The sequence below is a fragment of the Phoca vitulina genome, unplaced genomic scaffold (assembly GCF_004348235.1).
Source record: "Phoca vitulina isolate PV1807 unplaced genomic scaffold, GSC_HSeal_1.0 scaffold6, whole genome shotgun sequence".
Lineage (NCBI taxonomy): Eukaryota > Metazoa > Chordata > Mammalia > Carnivora > Phocidae > Phoca > Phoca vitulina.
This window is the reverse complement of record NW_022589709.1, coordinates 61,006,528-61,023,882: the sequence shown is the minus strand read 5'-3', so window position 1 is coordinate 61,023,882 and position 17,355 is coordinate 61,006,528. Positions and strand designations below refer to the sequence as shown.

Sequence of the window (17,355 nt, the reverse complement as noted above, 5' to 3'; positions counted from 1 at the left end):
CTTCCTTGCTTCCTTCTTTCCTTCCTTCCTTCCTTCCTTTCTTCTTCTTTTTGTTTAGACTTACACTTTTCTACGAAAAGTCTATAAAATTTTGTGGACATGAAACCCAGGTTATTCACAAGTGGTTACAGCAGAACTATTTGTAAAAATGAGAAGTTGCACTTACAGATTTGGTATGAACTTGTGGTTTTTTGAATTGATAAAAGCTCTGCCTTTGCAGTCTGATCTTTGAATAATTGTGGACAGATTAAAACGAAATTTTACAGTATATGTATTAGTTCTGATCTGAGGCAGAGACCAATCTGGAATGGATTGATATGGATTTGTATTGGAATGGTATCTGAATATAGAAGATGATCAGTGAATTGTACACAACTTAAATGACAATAGAAATAGAGGAATTTTTTTAGAAGCCACTAAAGATATAGGCTTTTACTAATGTTCTTAAGAGGGGATATTGGCAACAAAATACATTAGACTTGTCAGCTGCACATTATATTTTGCTATGTGCATATTTAAGTTTAATTATTTAATAAAACATGTCTAATTAATCCCATATATTGCTTTATTTTTTCTCAATTGCTTCTCCTTCCTTCTCCTCTTCCCACTCCTCCTCTCTACCCCCTTCCCTTTCTCCTTCTCTTTCTCCTCCTTTTTGTTCTTCTTCTTCAAAGATGCAAGTTAAAAGAAGCCTTCCAGATTGGGACGAACATCCAGTGACCATGGAGGTCATGACAATGGTGCCCAGGGAAGGTAAGTGGTCCCTTTCCATATAATACCTGGCCACAGCTTACTCCTGCTGGGGTCTGCCACATAGCAGTGATGGAGAAAAGAACACTACACAGAACTATTCTGTACCAGTTTTTGTGTTGTTCCAGAGGATAAGTAAAAGCAGTACAGTTTTTCCCATAAGGGACAAGTGATCTGTTGCACAGTTAAAAAGTATCTGATGTGGGAGAGTTGGGTCAAGAGGTGGAACAAAAATAGAATTCAGAAGTTGTTTTTCTCTTTGGATTCAGGTTTCTGAAACTGCTTACTGGTATCTAAGGAAGACATAAAGGAAAAAGGGGAAATGGGGAGAGGATGAAAAAGGGGAAAGGGAATTTTTAAAAAGAAAAAGTGAAATTGGAGAAAAATGGAAATTTGTCTAATGATAATAGCAATGCCACTCTCTCTTTTTCTTAATCCTCCTCTGCTGTCCCCCTCTCTTTTAACTCATTGTCTGCTTTTGCATTGCTAAATACTGTTTTCTCATGCCTTTAAGACTAGGACTGAGTTATGTTGTCCTGAATTACAGGAGAAAACCCTCAGCCACTTTCTGCCATGGTGTTGTGTACAAATGTGCTTTCTTAACAGGATGGGATCTTCCATATGATTTTAAGGCCATTTCTTTTCTTTCAAAATCCTTTGTGATTGATTATTCCATTACACTACTACTATACACCAATGTAGAAAATATAGGTAAGAAAAAAAATGATCTGCAATGATGATAATGATAAACGCTTTCAAAATTTTATTATTTATCCTCCAGGCTGAAGAGTGCCATATGGGGGTGTGGTTGTGAATGGTGGTTCACAGACTATCTCCAAGTTATTTGGAGTAATTTTTAAAAATGCAACTTCTTGGGTTCTCCCTAAATCCCACTAAATCCAGATTCCTGGAGTGTGTGTCTTGGGAGTATATATTTTTAATAAGTGAAGCAGGAATGATAAGCACCAAAGATTGAGAATCACTGTTTTAGGCTTTTTGGGAGGTGGGTGGGGTGCTACAAATCAATTTAAAAAGAAAACTGATACTGGACTCCCTGTTTTGAATATTTATTATGGGCAGTTTTTCCTTGTAGTGCTTGAGGGAAACATTGTGCCACAGACCCCAGGAATATTAGATATATTAACTCATGATCCTTCCTTTTGGGGCATTATTTAAGCCAGATATATGCCTGATGTGACGGAGAACTTCCACATACCTTGTGGTCTTTAGGGAAAACATTTCACCCAGCCCTCTTCAAATCTGAAATGACTTTCCCCAAGCACAAACAGTAGACTAGGGCGAGGGCCATCATTTGAACCAAGGTCTCGGGGTGACTGTCTCTGGGCTCTCCCCATTCCTACCAGTTAAACGTCATGCTTTTCCTGTCTATGATGTTGTTTTACTGATTGGAGAAGTGGTCTACTGATCATAAATTTCCAGGGCAAGAAGAAATGCAATCATGTAGTGTAATTTGTCAGAGGACATCATTAAATTCTTCCACTTCTTTACCCAGAACACATTTCTGCTCCTCTACTCTCAACTTGTTGGGGCAAAGGAAATGTCTTTTGGTCACATTTATAGAATGCATTTTATAGAAATAGTTTCAAAGCCCTGTATTTTTTCAAGTATATTTGCACATAATTTATTTTTCCAGGATATTCTGATCTGGGAATGGGTAAAGTGGCTTTTGTTGTAATTGTTCTTGTTATATTAATCATACTTCAAATACAGCACTCCTCCCACTCCTTTGAATAAGTGTGCAGGCTGAAAAAATGTCTCCCCTAAGTAATTTGTTAAGTGTTTTTAGAGTGACTGCTCTATAATAAATGTATCCTCACACCCATCATATTATAGCCTCTTTTGTTCTTGGTACTTAATCTGTTGGTTTTGTACAAATATTGTATGAATGTATGTTTTAATTACTGGAATTTATCACCAAGAGTGCCATTAACAATTGTTTAGCCACTCTTGGCAAATTTGAAAAAACAAAACAAAACAAAATGAAACAAAACCAAAAAAACAAAACCAGAGATGACAACTTAGAATTTCCTGCCTAAGAATTCCCATTTCATAAGTTTTTTTTGTTTTTGCTTTTTTTTTTTTTTTAAGTTCAGTTTTATGCAAGAGACAGACTCCTGTGTGGTCTAGAACTCTTAATTCTTTCTTTTTTTTTTTTTTTTTACAAAAAAAAAAGGCGCCCTATTTTCAACTTTTTGAGGAACCTCCATACTGTTTTCCAGAGTGGCTGTACCAGCTTGCATTCCCACCAACAGTGTAGGAGGGTGCCCCTTTCTCTGAATCCTCGCCAACATCTGTCATTTCCTGACTTGTTAATTTTAGCCATTCTGACTGGTGTGAGGTGGTATCTAAAGTTGAATTTTGTCTGCATGGTCCCTGTAATTTCAGCTTCATATTTCTTTAGGAGAGATAACTTAATAATAAGCATCCAAGCTAAGAGGCATCTGGCAGGATATTATCAATTATCCATTCACCCAGAAAGTTCTATGGTTGGGGGGCCTCTGATGAGGGCCAGCTGTAGGGAAAGTGGCAAATTGTACCTATTGCAAACTTACTTCTAATTGGGAATCCTTTTCTACCGAAGAAACTATAACGTGTTTATGAGGCAGTGAAGATGCTTACTTTGAAGTCCAGCCATTTGTCCTTTTTTGGGTCTATCTCATATTCTCTTTGTCTTTTATCGGCACATCCCTTCCCCCAAATGCCAATTCAAACTCACCTTCTAGGACTTGTTCCCCCAAGCTTAGTCTGTCTTTTCTATAATAACCATTAATTACTGTCTAATTCATGTAGTCTCAGGCATAAGGCATGCTGGGATTCCCTTAGCGCATGGCAGTCAGAGTGGATCTGGGGAAAAGTGACAGGCCTGATGTCCTGGGACAGCTATAACTTTCATGGGTGTGTTATATCTGGAGGGGAGGAGTGAACACAGACATGATTAAGTTAGTCATCTCCTGGATGAAATAATAAGTTCTTTTTCCTCAAAAGAAAAGTTTACGAGTTTTCAATTATTTCATTTCCTGGGGAGACAAATTAATATAAGTGAATTGTAACATGTTCAGGTGGAAGAGTTATAGTTGTAGTGTACAGATTAATTTAACAAAAGTAAGGCCATGAAGGCTCACTAAGCCATTCTATTTGTAGTCAAGATAAAAATAAAAGTGTGGTTTTGTAATATTGCCTTTAAAGTAATTATGGTGGGTGGAGAGACACACAAAGCCCTAGACATATGTATGTTGATCATAGTGACATGTTACTGTAATAAACTTTACTAGATACACTGTGTTTAATGGGAATGATTGGTGAGTTTAGCATCTAATTATAGAATTCATAGGAAGAAATACAAGCTTTTAATATTCAAGATTACTTTACATGCCTTCTCAAATAAAATATCTATGAATTGATATGAAGTTGATAAACGTGTTTATTTTAAGAGTCCTCATTTATTTATGCACTATGATCTATTTGGCTTTTAACAGTTATTAAGAATAAGGGCTTATTTCAATATTCTTCTAAATATTTTTAAATACCTTGTACCTTTTTAAGATTGTGATTACAACAAAAGACAAAATGCTCATTTATATGTAATTTTACAAGAGGATGAATGCAGATAGAATTCTAATTAGAACCATATTTATAAAGTAAATTGATGTAGGTTTGCCTTCTTGGTGAAGCAATATGAGGGACAACTCAGGACCTACAGTCTTACAAAGACACAAATGTTCTGCTGGAGGATGCCATGATCTCATTACGTGGGGAGGAGGGACTCGGCAAAGATGTGTGGCACATGTTGTTTGTGAACACCTTTAAATACTTCCTCACCCTAAGCCAGTGTAGGGCCATTTGGCAACACCAGAATGGGAGCTGTGCCTGAGTTAGAACTAGAAGAGTTTATTTCGCCTCTTAAGATTGTTCTGTGTTTTCTGGCCTGCAAAAATTTGTCCCTCCAGATTTCTTCAGAGGGGTGACTTTTCTTATTCTGTTGGAACCCTCTTTTCCAAACTTTTCCCATACCTACATCTCTAGAGCCCCAATGGAGCCCCAGGTTTGAATTTCAAGAAGTAGGTGGAGATCACAGAATTAATTTTTTTTATTATTAAGTCCTGAAATGTTAAATGAACTTTGTGTCTGCTCTGAGGGATATCCAAAAACTAGTTGTTCTCTTGTGTTTGTGGTTTTGTTTTAATATAAGTTTTCTTCCCAAAGAAATCCAAGGTAACTTCTTGTATATGCATGTGTAAATTTATCTTCTGTATCAGGAGGCCAGGGAAATCCAATTAATTAATTTGGTTTTGACAGGTTGCAGGAACAGATGGATGATGGTTACCAAAAGCCTTCCATGGGCTGCTAATATGCAGATAGGCCAGTAAATTATTCCTGTTCTTGTTTTTGAGAATACATATTGGCTTCCTACCCTCTGTGGAATTCAAATAAAGAATAGTTTGAGTATTAGTATTCAGTATGTTTATTTTAGAGTCACATGACCGTTGATTTCTTTAGATTTCACAACACAAATAAATCCTGTTGATTTGTGGATCTGAGGTTTTCACTAATTCTCTAATCAGTGGTGACTTAGCTGACTTTAATTCTACTCATTCATTGCACCCTATTGGAAGCTAGAATGTAGTTGACTGATTTTGATTTCATGCTTCTGACTGGAAATTGCATTGTGGAAATCAACTCATCATAACAGAATAAATTTGACGAAGACATTAAGTGGGCACCTCTAACATAGCTAATACAATACAGATGTCTTCTCTGGGTTGCACAGGCATCTGTGACAGTTAAAATGAGTCCCCTTGTTCCCTGGTGTCTCAGCATCTAATTTTCACTAACCCCGAAACAAAAGTCCAGAGAGCTGTGTATGCTGCCCTGAAAATCAGCAGAGACCAGTTCATCTGGGCTTAGAATGCAATGAGTCCACTGAGCTTGGAATGCAGTGATTAGTCTAGGCTTGGAATGCAATGAGTAAAATTTTCATAACAATTAAGGATGGATGCCTTCCATAGGATGCTTATTATGTAGACTGTTGATATGAAGTCACTATACAGTAATATATGTGGGAAAATCTATTACTTTTTAGAAGTAGCAGTTTTTGGAAGTTTGAAAGATGACCTTATGTTTTTTAAACCTATGTATAAACAGTCCTGCTCCCTTTCTCTTTCTACTTTTTTTAGTCTTTGTATTTTTTTTCTCTCTTCTTTCAACCCTGATTTTGTCCTTTTTGTACTTCCAGAGTAAAGAGATGGTGGATGGGGAGATATATTCCAATAAAAGAGAGGTCATAATAAGAGACTATAGCATGCATTTTGATTAATTTTGTATTTGGATTTCATTGCATATTTTCACATAGTTATTTTGAAAATTTGGCAAGCTGAATTTTTATTATTTTTCTCAATTTTTTTCCTCACAGAAAATCAGTGACATATTTAGAATCATTGTCAGAAATATTTGTTTCTGGATTGAGCTAACTTTTATACATTAATGATCTCTGTATTTTAATTTTAAGGGTTTTTTTTTGGGGGGGGCCCTAAAGTAAGGAGGAGGAAGTTGGCTCATCAGATAGTTTATAGGTGAGGCAGAGAACTGGATACAAGGCATGAGGCCAAAATGGAGTGTGGGCTGGGGCACAAGGACAGAAGAGATTTAGGTTTAGTGAATAGAAAAATAGGGGGTGGCCTGGAGGAACCATAGATCAGGTGCCAACATGTCTTCTCATATTTGAGAGATTGGATTCATTTAAAGTTCCTAGAACAGGCTAGAAAACATGATTTTCATATCCCTTTCACTCACGCAACTCTTTTATTAAACGAAATCTTGGACAGATTGCACTCTGTTAAATAGATGAAAGTGGTCATAGTCAGGTGACACCCCACTTTCTTGGCCTTGTATGAAAATGGTCTCTGAGTGAACCTTTGTCTTTGCAGAGCACAGCTTGAAAACTGCTGTGTTAGCCATGCATTCTGATTGTGTTTTGGAAAGCAAGGTCAGTCTGACTAATTTTGGTTGTCACCTATTAGTGTGTTCTTTATGCATGTGAGATTCAGCACCTGGGGGAGGGACGCCTTGCTGGACACCACATGGAGGGCCTCTGAGGGCAGTATGAGAATGCACCTGAGTCATGGTGTAGTGTGTTCCTGGATGGTACAGCAGGGTGACAGAGGAGGGCCTTAGGGAGACAGAAATGGGGTCACGTCGAAGCCATCTAGCCTTCTTTCCTCAATGCCTCCAGCTATTTGCACAGTTGCTTCTTCTTGTTCTTCAAGTGTTAGATCACACGTCACCTGCTCAAAATGACCTTTCCCAACTGCTCCCCCTCTCTTAGGTCCTCGTCTGCCAGTTGCATTACTAATCTCCATCACAACACCCTGCTCATCTTTTTAGAGACTTTAAGAAGAGTTTTAGCTTGCTTAGTTTGAGTCTTTCTCGCTAGAATGTAATTTCTGTGGGACCATTTCTGTCTTATTCACTCTTGTGAGTTCAGTATCTGGTGGGTACAGTACCTGGTACATGGTAGAGCTTCATAACTGTCGAATGAATGCATGAGTTATTTTATGTGAGAGGTATGAAGCATAATAGGGGCCTCTAGAGTACTCAGTGGGAACATTTCTTTTTTGCATTTTCCCATAACAGTGAAGTATTAATGTTTTGCAATATTTCTATTAAAGAAAATAGTGGAACTTTGTGCATTAGAGCATTAGTAATAAATAAGTAAATGCTTGTAAAGCAGAGTATATATATAGGTTTTTAATCAGTCATCCATGGTAAAGGAGATACATGGTCTTGGGAAACACAATAGATAAGATAAGGCTATGAGGTAGAGATGTAGGTTATAGATTTTCCCTCCTTTTGTTATTATAGCTAAGTGATATTAAAACTAACAACATATATATTGATCCTGAAGGTAGTGCCATTTTGTACTGTCATGATACTTGATAGCACTTGGGAGTAAATGTTCCCTTTCTGAGTGATGATACTTGGATCCCTAGCAATCTCCTGTGGATCCCTGCAAGGCTAACGTGGGGGATTCTGATGAGGGGGACATCATGCTGTGTGCAGAGAGGATGCAGAGGACCGTGATGGTGACCTGCTGGTAGACGGGTATTCGAGCTAAAGAAATGGTTTTTATAGGCACAGAACACTTAAAAGAGTGGAAAGAGTCGGGTCTTCTAGTTTATGTGTATTTTTTTCGACAGTGGAGTTTGTTCATATTTCATTTCAAGCTCCAATGCCTTAAGGAAACAAGACTTAATTACAATCAGGTGAGTTAGTAATGTTGGAAGGAGGATGGGACGAGAAAATAATAGTTATGGAGTGCCTGCTGGGTTATATGCTAAGTACGTTTATGCCCATTATCTTCTAGAAAGTCCATATGGAGGCTTAAGTATGGAATAGCTGACACCTGGATCCCACATTTCTGGCAGAGAGGTACAGAGTGGGGAAAAGGCTCATCTGTTACCATCACACCCTAGTTATAAATGACATTAGTGTTTGACTTCCTCTACTAACCAAAAAACAAGAGTTAGAATTTTTGCTTAGGAAGCTTTTGGTCTGAACTCTGAATTAGCATTCGTTTAGGTGCTTTTTTCCCATTATTCTAAGAGGGTTGCGGAAATGATGAGTCATGACAGTAAACCGTATCTGCACACGATTCTATGTTTTTCTTACCCGATAGATGTTACAATTATATTTATTGCTTCAATTTTATTTATTAGACAACTGTTGTTAAAGAAGCATGGATTATTACTTTTGTAAATATGATAGCTTTGTGAAGTTTACTCATCTCCATTGTGCACTGAAAGCAAAGTTAAATCATGTGTATGTGTTTTAAATTATGCCTGTGTGAGTTATTAATGATTAAGTGATGTTTGAATGTGTGGGCTTCTGATTTACAATGATAGAATCCAGATTATGAAATTTAGAAAATGTAGTCTGGAATGTAGGTTGATAAAAATCAGTCCCTAAGAGTAAAATAAACAAGGATATCATGAATATGACATTGCCTCTGACTATGTGGCTATAAGTGTTGGCCTTTGAGTTAGCTTATTTGATAGGAAAGAATTCAGTATTTGACTATCCCATGGATATGGGATAGCTTTCTCCCTGTCCCCAATGCCTCCCTTCTCTTTCACAAATTCCTGCCAGCCCCCAAATCGTCATATGGCTATGTGAATGTTTAAAAGTAAATCAAATTTATCTTTTTTTACTTTTGAAAAAATTGTGGCACCCCTTGAGCCCTTGAGTCCTACCACTGATGTGTGGCTAGAGACACAGTGCGGAGTCCTAGGACCAGGCGATGCCACTTCTGCAGGCTCTGGGGTGGCCAGAAGCTTAATGTGTCCCATTGTCACCCTGGTCAGTTGGCCTAGTCCAGGCCAGGTGAGTGCTTTTGATCCAGAAATTGTTCATCAGTGCATCCTGCCGTTGGAAGAAAAGTCATCCCTTTCACCCTAAAAGCCTCCTTGCCACACTCATTTTACCCAAGGATGCACTAAGGCACAGGGTTCTGGAAAGTACTGTCCATAGAATCATTTGTTGAATCAAAATACCGCCCCCCCCCCCACTCTGGTTTTCTTGCCTTAGCAGCTAGGACACATTCCATTCAGGAGTGTCCCACACATCCTGCTCTATGCTCTCCTCTCAGCCTGTCACATCTCTGGCTGCCACTCTTCCAGGGCGCCAGGCTCCCAGAATGCTCGTGGTTCCAGGCTGCTGCGAACAATGCACTTCAAGGGGGGAGAAAAATGCACCAGGCCTGGTGTTTAGGGCCTTCTCTCCTGCTCTAACATAGAACTTGGTTCATCCCGAAACTGTCTCAGACTCTGATTTCTTGGTCACTGGGACTGCTTTGCAGCCTTTCTTCCCTCTGACACCTAAAATTTCCTCGAGTGGGGGGGTGGGTAGCCTAGGATTCTTCCATTTTAACCCAGCTCGGCTGAGGACCATGTGGGGATTGTGAGTCCGTGGTTCAGCTGAACAGGTTCCAGTGAACAATCCATTTGGCTTAGGCTTGTGTATTGATTCTTAAAAATCCATTCTGCTTCTCTTAGATCCTGAGGAGTAACAAGTGATTATATTCTGTACTGCATACGCTTGTTTGTACGTGTTTTTAAATCAACCATTATGACACAAATTACCTTGAAAATGTAATAGTACCTGGTCAGATGTTAGTATCCTTTTGGAGGTTGTCATCAATTACATGTTCAGATTACAGGCTGAGTAAAGGTCAGTCCTACTCTCGAATTCTGCCAGATGTACTGTCAGGTGGGAGAGTTGCTTTAGAATGCAGTTTAGTTTAAGGACAGGGCATCCTCTTACAAACCATCTCTGAGGTGGGAGCTATTTGCATTAACATATTTATTTATTCATGAATTTTCCAAAGCACAGGGAGGATGATTGAAGTTTTCCATCTCCTAAAGAATGTATGAATTTAGCTTTATCGTTGTTATATGCTTCTTGGTTTTTATTTGGAATAATTCAGAGGTCCTTGATTTCTTGCTGTCAAGAAGCGGGCCCTTGCTCATCTGTCAAAGGCAATTAGCCACCTTTGGGGAATTTGAAGAAGCCTCGGGAAGGTCAGGACACCAATTCTCACCTGGGTGCCCCTGTTCAGAGATCATCTCCAGTCCCATTGATGGAATTTTATTTATAGCTTTTGTAAATTGAGGTATTTGTGAAAGCTAATTTGGATGAGGGAGTCAGCACCTGTGGGAGAAACACAGAGGGGAGACTCATAACAGAAGCAGAAAGCTGGCTGAAGTTAGGTTTCAGAATGAAAGCAATGTTTGTATCTACATTTGGATTGGTCAAGACGTGGGATGGTAGGGAATAAAGCTGAGATCTTGCCTCAGGTACTCTCTGAGAGTTGGGCCTGAATGAAGAGTCCTCCCTGGTGGCCTCAAGAGGAAGAAACTTCTGTGTCCACCATCTCCTTTGAACAGACGACTGGCCTCATGCTCCCAGCGAGTAGGATCACAGGGGCACACTAGCCAAGACCCGGACAGAACGTCAGTAGGGTTAAAAGAACAAATTTCTGAGACAGCCTTGCATAGATTGGAAGGTTCTGACATTGCCATGACATCAGGGGCTTAATGACCACAGAGAAGACATCAGTCCCAGAAAGAGGTGATGCTTAAAGTTGGAGACAGATCTGCAGAATGAAAGAGATACCAGAAGTAGGAAAATGCTGGCCTCTAGCTACATCGTGTACCTTATTTACTTTTTTCAGTTGAGCAGTTACCAGATGGACTGAAATTGCTCTAGCTGTTATGGTGATTGATGCTCCATGACTCCTAAGTTCTGATTTAGGAATAGTGCTATGTTGTGTATATTTGTCCAGGCAGGAGTAACTGGGGGTAGAAGATAGGAAAAGCCAGTGAGGGGAGAGTTCTCTAATTCTTTCTTCTTCCTTTATGGAGGTCCCTGAAAGCCAGGGAATTGAGGGCTTTGTGCTCCTAGAATGGCCATGGTGGATCCAAGGTGGCTGGAAAATCTCAGTTCTGGCCTGGCCAGTGCTGGTTCCTGAAGGCACAGGCAGGAGGAAGAGTTTCCCCACATTGCAGGTGTCTGGGAGCTTTCTGTGATCTCCTAAGACAAGTGCCAGGTGGGTCTGTGCCTCCCGGTCTCTGTAGATAGATGTCCCTGAGAGAAAGATCAGTGACTTGAATTTCTCTGACATCTTGTAGTTAAGCTTCTGAATCTCTGAATCACTTCTTGGGGAGTCCATACCAGAGTGCTGGAAGGTTTATCCCTGTTCTTCCGTGATACCGAAGGACTGAGTAAATGCTTGACCTAAACCTAAAATGCCACAGGTTCATATTCATGAGGTGATTTGTGCAGCATGTCTCTGTGTCAGAAGATACTTTGCTCATTATGAAAGCATTTTGTTATGGACTCACGAAACCCAAAGTCAGACATAATGTCAATAGAAAAATGTGGTGTATCTATTTCATTGCTGAAAAGGTGGGACAGTTTTGGCTCAGAATGCAGTTTCTGAAGAGACCTGAAGGAATCTGAAGTTGAATTTAGTACTAATCACGCTGTCTGCCACAGTCTCGTGAGCTAGTCTCATGTTTCAGGGCTGAAAACAAAGGCAAAAGGCCAACTCTAGACTCTGAAGCACAAATTCCAAAAAAGCCTCATTCCCCTCCTTGCAAAGAAATATGGTTTCTCGAGAGAGACGGACCAACTAGGAAGTTTTCAAAATGTGGCTATTCCGTATCTTCCTCTGGTTCTCCAGTTTGGCCAAGAAACCCTGGTATTGTTATAGGCTCTATAGGGCAGGAATCTCCAAAGAGATGCACAAAGGAGGTAGTTCCCATTTCCCAGAAGCCCGGAGATCACTGTGGTGAGTGGGAGCTGCAAATACTGAGAGTGAAGATCTTGAATGGGAAGGATATTGCTACACGGGCATGAGTATGGATGCATCTAGAGGCGAGAAAGCAGTTAGGGGCTGCTGAAGTAGTTCAGCATTGATAAGAGTCTCACCTCAGGCTGTAGAGTGGGGATGAAGACAGAGACTATTGGAGCCATGTTCCAAGGGTGAAATCTCCAGTACGACCATCCCCCTTATTAAAGTTTAGAGTTTCAGTCTCCCCTTACGATGCTGTGTGGGATCTTCAAGTGTGAGAGTGAGAAAGTTCAGGATGGACGTCCAGAAATTAGACGGAACCTCACCCTGGTCCCACAGCTTGTAGTTTACAGCCCCTATGCTCACTGCCACCAGCACCAAGTTACTTCCAGCTCCAGAGTCCTGAGTTCAGCTTTCTCTGGCGTTCTCCTCAGTCTCCACAGTCCCCAGGAAACCCTGCGTCCCAGTATGAACTATCCCATTTTATAAGTAATTATGATTCACTATGCCATAGTTTTATTAATTTTTTGTTTTGTTTTGTTTTTAAATCAACTCTCCTCCCCCTGGGAGACACAGCAGTGATTGAAAATAAATGAAACCTGTGCTTATCACAACTTTCCTGACATAAGTCATCTCACCCGGGGTGGATGGGCACATGGCTATCTGGGAGGCTGCAAAGTGACTGTATTCAGGCATGTGAAGGAACAGAAGTCAAAGAGTATGAGATGAGAATATTCAAGAAGGTCGTTTTAAGAAATTTGGGGTTAGTTTTTTCCCCTTCAGCTCTAAAATATTCTGTGTACTTAGAACTTGCCCAGGAGTTGGGGGGAGCAGCTTCTCCAGTACAAGGCTCAGTGTAAGTGTGCTGGGCATGATAAGCAGGCCCACAGGATTCTTAGCATTTTTCTCAGGATGTGAGAAGACATCGTAATCATCACACAGGGCTGGGTCCAAGTGGAATTAGAAGCAGATCAAAGGTCATAGGTCTCTGGGCAGAATTGTTTCCACAGTGGTTCCAAACCTCACTACATGGCCAAATCTCCCCCAGAGTTTAACTACAGATCCGTGAACCAAACTTGAGATTTGAATCAGAATTTTTAAGTTTGAGCCCTGGAAATTTGCATTTTTAGAAAAACTCTTCAGGTAACTAGGAGACATGATCAGGTTCTTAAGCTCCATTTCTGCTGGTTGGAGTGAGAAGGAAAGAAACCCAGAAGCGAAGTTGAGTTTTCCCACTCATTGCAAGCTTCGTGAAGTACCTCTAGGTTTCACTTCTTTCTTATAAAATATGAGCCTCCCAGGTCCCTCCAGGCTCTAAAATGTTATGATTCAAAAATGAGAGTTTCGAGCATAGTTTCAGCGTTATGTTTCTGTTTTTATGCCTTTGGGCTTAGAAACTCATTTTCAGAGCCCACCATTAACATAGATGGAGTTGGTGGTGGACTGTGGAGTCCACTGGAAGGGTGCCAAGGAGGACTTTCTTCCTCAGCACATCTTCCACACCAATCTGCTTTGAGTCTCAGAGATTTCTCCATTAGAGGAATGGGTTAAGGCGAGGTCTCTTTATTTACACATTTAGGTCTCCTTTAGTAGGGGTTAGTAAGTGTCTTAGGAATTATTAATAGTTTTGTATCACATTTTAGGATTTCTCAACCACGTTTTCTATTATGACACTGTGAGAAATCATTATGTGTGCTTCACCCTCTTACTGATAGAGCCAGGCTTGTGGATGATGCCAGTTGTATTTCTACTCTTTTCCTTCCTTCTATGAAAACATCTCAGAATGCAGATACTGACCATGACATTATTATTAAAATAACCTAGAATTTGGTCAAGTTTTACAAGAATAAAAGTGTAACTAATTTTCTAAGTTGGATATGAGTAAAAAACAATTACGTGGGCCATACCTCTTCTGATGATGACTGTATCCATTTGCTCGGGTTGCCACAACAAAGTACCACAGACGGGATGGCTTAAACAATAGACATTTATTGTCTCACAGTTCTGGAGGCCAGAAAATCTGAAATCAAGGGGTTGGCAGGGTTGGCTCCTTTTGAGGAAAGATGTATTCCAGGCCTCTGTCCTTGGCTTGTGGATGGCTGTCTTCTCTCTGGGTCTCTTCACATTGTTTTCTCTCCAGACATGCCTGGCTCTGTGTCCAAATTTCCTCTTTTCACAAGGACGCCTATTATATTGCGTTAGGACCCATCCTGATCACCTCATTTTCACTTGATCCTATGCAAAGACTGTATTCCCAAATGAGGTCACATTAACCGGTATGGAGAGTTAGGACCTCAGCATCTTTGGGGAACATAGAATTAAACCCCTAACAGTGGCATTCCATTGTCTTGTGGCATTGATGCTGAAAAATCAGTGAATTAATTTAGGAGGTAGCTCATGGTCTTTAGGAAATTAATAAAAATTTAGACAAGTTATTTTTTTCTGGTGTGAGATGGAGAGATTAAAGATGGAGCACAGGAACTGCCAGGGGCATGACTGGCTGAGATGGAAAGGCCTTGAACTTGCCAACAAAAAGCAATTGGTAATGAATGGTGGTAGGTGGGTTGCTGTAACTAGGGAGACTATCTTATAGTAGTTGTAAAGACACCAAACACAGAGTTAGCCTCTTTCATTGGATGCTCCTTACAGACAAGTATGGGAAGGGTAAGCTTTATTTATTATTTTTTTTTAAAGAGAGGGAAGGGGGGAAGGGGCAGGGGAGAGGTTCAGAGAATCTTGTCATGGAGCTCAACGTGGGGCTCTGTGGGCCTCGATCTCATGATCCTGAGATCATGACCTGAGCTGAAATCAAAAGTCAGACACTTAATCGACTGAGCCACCCAGGCGTGCCCCAAGGGTAAGCTTTTTAGAGTAAATTTTGAGTCAACTGCTGTTTCATATCTATGCCCCTGAAAGTTTCATACAAAGTAGCATTAAGTTTTTATGATAGATAACCATCTTACTGTTATGAGAAAAACATTAATCCCATCATTAATAAAAGTAGTACTTTCCCCCCAAATTGGTAGTTTTGTTTGGGTGTGTATTAAGATTGTGCCATTGCGTAGCACACATATTGTACACCGACATGTATTTTGAAGCTAATAAGGAAACAGCTTGGGAAATGGGGGTGGGTGTTTGGTAGTATTTTGGAAGTAACTAGTGGTCCCTGTCTGCGCTGGCATGAGGCAGTTGTGTACATCTCTTCCCAACTCTGATCATGTTGGTATCTTGGAATTACTCAGGATGGGATGTGTACACTTGGAAACTGGCAAATGCTACAAATCGGGGTTTCACCTTTTTCTGTTGTTGTTGAAAGCTGGTTATTAAACAGTCACTCAGACACCACTGGAAATGAACTACAGTTTTAAATTAATATACTCTGGTTTGGGGGGTGGGATTACAAGAAAAAATGTCTTTCCTGATGAACAAAAATGCCTGTTTCTTTGTACCGTGCTGGAGAATCATTTGTGAAGAAAAACTGTAGTCGGTTTAGGAAACAGTTGAAATGCATTTGAATGCAATTTAGTAACGGCTTCTAGACCTGCCAAGCAAATTGCTGAGATAATTTTGGTATGTGAAATATATTCATTAAGAAGAGTTAAAATTCAAACTCCCTGCTTCCCTGACAGCAGGATGATGATTAATAGGAGGGCTAGAAGGATTGACATTTTCATGGAAACCCCTGGAAATCAGGGTTTCAAAGCTGTCATTAGTGGAGTTTTAAAAGTTTAAAAGGAAAAAAAAAAAGTGACCACTTGAACATTTGTTAATTTAATCTGTATATTTTATGAGTAGTTGCACCATGTGTAGTTACGTGCAGAAAAATGAGCTTAGGAACTTAGCACCTAGAACTGTGTCCTGGGTAGTGGCTGCTTTAGGGTGAGTTGCCTTTCCCCACCTGGACTTACTAGAGAAAATCCAAAGACAGCACTAAAATGTCCACTTTCCGAACGAGCCAGACTACAGTGCTTCTCAAATTTTAATGTTTATAGATCACCTGGGGAACCTTCTTGAAATTTAGGTTCTTACCCAGCAACTCTGTGTGGGGGGAGCCTCCGCTATGGTCCCCCCAGCACATGCTCAATGATAAGCTAGAAACCCCTCCCAGGACGTGAGCGTGGAGACACTCCTGCGCATGTGCTTTTCCGTCTTGCCTGCCTTGCCTTCTGTGGTGATGTTAACGTGATTTGCAAGTTTTCCTATTTTCTGTTCTTCTACACTTGCTTTCAACTTGGACTTACTAAGTGGTTGCGAATAACACTACTCTCCTTGGAAATTCCTCCGAGGTCACTCTAACGTTTAAATCTGTTCTCTCTAAGGATTGAGACTTACTGGGATCTCTGTAATTCTGCGCAGCTTCCACTAGAGGTCACGGTCTTGTTATAGAATTGTTTTCTTTCTTTCTCGAAGGTAGTCCAGTGGCTGGGATGATTTTGCATTCTGTGCGGGAGTTGGGGGTCACCCTAAGGGGTCATTTATCTCCAGGGCCACCGGTTTGCACATAATAGCACCTCCATCCAAGAATGGGAGCCCCACTCCCTCCTCTCATCAGTTAATCCGAGTGCCAAAGATGGGCAGACTTTTCCACTGAACCATGGCGAAAGTGTTACAAAGTTTATGTGCAGTGTACTATTTTGCTGGTTGGAGCTGGTGATTTAAACAAGTGCAGTTTATTTTCTCAGGGTTCTGGAAGCTGGAATCTGAGATTAAGGCATTGGCAGGGTTGGTTCCTTATGTCCCAGGCCTTTCTCTTTGGCTTCTCATGTGTCTTCTCATCATTTTCCCTCTGTACCTATCTGTGCTCCAAGTTCCTCTTCTTATAAGGACATCAGTCGTATTGCATTAGGGCCCATCCTAATGAGCTCATTTCAATTTCGTTACCTCTTTAAAGACCCTATCTTCAAATATAGTTAAATTCTGAGGTTCTAGGGGATAGGACTTTAACATACGAAATTTTAAGGGGACACAATTCAGTCCACAACATATAGTAAACAAACTGTCCTAAGGGAACAGGACTTCAACAGATATAGCTATGTTGACAGCTGTAATTTATCTGGAAAATTCAAATCAAATCTTTATCTTCTTCTTCCATGAACTGAATAGGTCTGCAAAAGTTGAATTAATATAAAAATCATCTCCACTTGTCTTATAATTTATTTTCTTGTAGGTGCCACATATTGAAGGCTGATCTAGGAAAAGGTCATAGGGAAGGAAAACTCTGTGAATTAGGAGACAGG

At 40.2% G+C, this 17,355-nt stretch overlaps 1 long non-coding RNA gene across 2 annotated transcripts in view; it reads left to right on the top strand.

The window, feature by feature from the left end:
• The first annotated feature begins 648 nt into the window (after window positions 1-648).
• The window catches only part of LOC116632393, a 103,185-nt gene continuing 86,478 nt past the window's right edge, over window positions 649-17,355 (top strand). For both annotated transcript variants that reach the window (XR_004299406.1, XR_004299407.1), the window contains exon 1: window positions 649-753. This is a non-coding gene — a long non-coding RNA (uncharacterized LOC116632393). The remainder of the gene's footprint in view (window positions 754-17,355) is intronic.